Here is a 3,959-nt window from a genome sequence, read left to right as displayed (position 1 = left end):
CCAGAATTCCTGCTTGCTCAGGAATTCTGGGAGTTGAAGTCCACACGTCATAGAAGAGCCAACGCTTGCCTACCCCTGCCCTAGGCCCATAGGTTTAAGGAGATGGACAAGCAATAATGGACCTAGAAATAATTTGATGGGAGGTGCTCTGGCAGCTGTAGGCCCACTGGAATTCTTGAGTTGTATCCAAGGGACCTCCAACCAGAGTGTCAATTGTGGTGGCCTTGAGTTGGTCAAAGCTAAAGGTGGGATGATCCCTAGAAAGTTGCATCAGTTTGTTTGCTTTTCTGTCGTGGTTACGCCCGCTCACACCTCCCATTGACCAACTTCTGTGCAACTTTCTTCCTAGCAGCTGCGAGCCCCTCACCCCCCCCCCCTTTCACATGGGGGTGGCATGTTGAAGGGGAAGCCAATGGCTGACCAGACGATAAGCCCATTGGCACAGTACGAGACTAGGCCTCTGGTAGGGGAAGCCACCTCTAAAGGAAAGGAGTCCTCTTGACCCCCAAATGTTGCCATCTTTGCTGATTTTGGGGGCGACGGAGATTCGCTTCTATGGGGCACAAGGATCTCTTCCCCCTGGCCCCTTGGGTTGCTGTCCACTTCCCTTGCAATCGGGCGTCCAAAGGCTTAAATCAGAATTAAAAGCTGTTGACACCATAGTCACGGTAGGTAATCCATATTGGATATCAATTTTAAGGGCCTCTTGGAAATATTTGAGAGACATATGCATATAGATACAGATATATGTGTGTGTGAGCTTGCGTGTATATATATATATGACTATATATATACATATAAATATATATATATATATATATATATAAAATAATTATATACATTTTACCATACAGGTTCTTTTTGTAAGAGATACGTGTAATATTGTTGGTTATCTTATTTAAATCTATCTATATATATATATATATACCAGGTTTCAAAATAAAAAAAAAATACAGAGGACAGGAGGGACCTAAGAATTGGTGCTTGCTTTTTCTGCAGGGGCCACTTTAAAACCTGTGGACCTCTGGGACTTAAAGTCCACAAATCATAAACTGTCCGAGGTTGGAGATCCATGTGTTGATGGACGCTCCGAGCCTGAAAGTCTTTTTCTCTCCATAATTCTCCTTCCAGAGAGCTGATCCCTTTTTCTTTCACCCGCCTCCTTTTTTTCTAGGAACTCTTCTCACAAACACAAGTTTTGGGAAGAGACACAGACCCGCGTTGGGTGCAAAACCACTGCCACCTGTTATAAATGCACATTTTTAATTTTTTTTTTTAAATGCCATTTTCGTTCAGCAGCCATTTCTTCTTTTCCTGCTTCTTAAATCCCTGGGAAGATTTATTTGGCGGGGGGGGCTTGCATCCCGCTATCTACCAGGAAGACCAGTGTACTGTGGCTTCAAATTAGCATTTTTCAAAGTTGGCGGCTTTAAGATGGGGCTGGGGGGGGGGCTTCCACTCCCAGAATCCCCCAGTTCAGCCATTCTGTGCTGGGGAATTCTGGGAGTTTTTATTATTATTATTTTATTATTATTTATTGGATTTGTATGCCGCCCCTCTCCGCAGACTCGGGGCGGCTAACAACAACAGTAAATTAACAATACAACAAAATCCAATACTAAAAAACAGTTAAAAACCCATTACAGTATATATAAAAAAAGTTGGATTCCACCCACCTTAAAGCGGCTGAATTTGAAAAGAAACACTGATTTAAACGAGGCTAATGTGCTGAGGATAAAGGAAAGCTTCCTGGTGTGATATAATAATTAATAATAATAATAATAATAATTTATTAGATTTGTATGCCGCCCCTCTCTGAGGACTAGCCTATTAGATGCAAACAATACTTGGCACTTCTCGTGGGTTGGTTCAGCCTCCTGCCTTGCAAGGCACGTGATCATCCTTGGATAATTGAAAGCTGATTAACTCGGCTTACAGATTAGCCTGGAAGGATGTGTTTGGATACCAAAAATGCACAGCAGACAAGCGATTGACTTTCCCTGACAGGAGAGAATTCCTTCCTGTTTTTATTCTGATTGTATTTTTGTTTTAAGTTGCAAGCTGTCCAGAGTTGGTTTGGAATTGGGCAGCCAGCACCTCTGTCAATCAAATAAGGGATTGCATCTTAATGATGTACGTAAAAACCAAAGCATTCACCTATATAAAAATCAGAAGAATTTAATTTTTTAAATGAAAAGGGTTTTTTGTAAGATGATTTTCTTTCCTCTATCTCCCCCCTCCTTTTTTTTTTTGCGTTCCTACATGCTTTGGAAATTTGGCATGTTTTTGTTGGTGTTGACTGATCCTAGTATTTGTCTCTTTGCATCATAAAATTATACTTTAAAAAAAAAAATCACATAGATGGCTGCGGATCTGGGCTGCAAAAAAACCCCTCAGATGGCAGAAAAGAGTTTTATTTATCTTTTTCTTTTCCCTCTTCTGAATTTTTGCAGCCCGGATCCAAAAGCTTTAATCACGAGACCGTTCTACTCTGTGGTTTCTGCAAACTTAATTTTGTTTTGGTATTTATTTTTGTGTTGCTTTTTTATTATGAAATAAATTATTGACCTATCAAGTAATGTGGGTTCCTGTCCCATGAGGCCTATGATGTCCGTCCGTCCGTCCGTGTGTGTGTCCAATCTATTTTCATTTGAACACCCTCTTTCTCCCCCATGTTAATTTATTGCTGTAAATTTGAAGCTGCAACCATGGTGACTTTTTGGTAACCTTTCCAATAAAGCATCTTCTGGTTTCAGGTTGGATCTTTGTCTGTGATCAAAGTCTTTGGGGGTATATACGTTCAATTTATTATTAGTAGTAGAACTTGAAAAGCTTTATCTAGTATGGGGGCTTCCAAACTTGACAACTTATAAGACTTGTAGACTTCGGTTCCCAGAATCCCTCAGCCAGTATACTCCATAAAGTTGCCAGGTTGGAGACCCCTGATCTAGTACAGTGGTTCTTTTTTTCTAACTTGGCAGATTTTAAAAGGACTCCAATTCCCAGCAATCCCCAGCCAGCATACTTTATGATGAGTGGACTTCACAGTAGCAAGGGAATTCTGGGAGATAAAAACCCACACCTTCTTAAGGTTGCCTGGATCCATAGTTCCCTCTAAGCTGAGCAGTGAGCAATCGCTCACTTAAAAATCATCATCAACTCAGAGTTTTTCAAACCTGCCCAGAAGCCGAGAGGGAAAGAGTGAGAGGGAAGGAGAGAGAGAGGAAGAGAGAGAAACAGATAGAAAAAAGAGAGGAAGGAAAAGAGGAAGGAAAAGAGAAAGAAAAAGAATGGGAGTAAGGAAGAGAGAAAGAAAATCAAAATCTAGTTTGAAACTAGCTCAACTATTTAAGTGGCATTTTGATATTGATAGAGTTGCCCTATTATGAGCTCACTGTTATAGACACACAGTACAGTATTTTATTTTGAAATTCTCTGAGGCAAAACAGGGTGGGTTTATTTATTTATTTATTTATTATTTCTGTGCCGCCCAGTCCCGAAGGGACTGCCGCTCAGACACTATACTTTTCCGCCCACCCCCCAAAAAAATTAGAGGGAACACTGCCTGGATCTAGCAGTAGTTTGCACCTTCTCTGGAGGGGGACATAGAGGGAGCATTTTAATATAATTTTGCAGGCAGCAATAAGTGTCGCATTACTGTATCTGCCAATAAAAAATTTATCAAAGGGTTATCAAACTCTGGTCAACATCCAGGCAACCATTTACAGAGGGGAAGTAAAAGTTTTGCCATCTGCCTAAAGATGAAAGGCAGCCACAAATTCTGAGTTGTGCAAAACAAACGTCAAGATAGAGAAACATGGCATTCCTTACATCAGGAAGGCTGAATTACACATAGGAGCTGCAACTGCGGCTTAGTGCAAAGTTTTTTGCACTTGACAAGCCATAAAAATGCTCTAGCTTATATCAACGATGTCCTACTTTCTTCGTTTTCACTGATG

This window comes from Erythrolamprus reginae, chromosome 9, assembly GCF_031021105.1.
Source record: "Erythrolamprus reginae isolate rEryReg1 chromosome 9, rEryReg1.hap1, whole genome shotgun sequence".
NCBI classification, from domain to species: Eukaryota; Metazoa; Chordata; class Lepidosauria; order Squamata; family Dipsadidae; genus Erythrolamprus; species Erythrolamprus reginae.
This window is presented reverse-complemented; position numbering follows the sequence as displayed.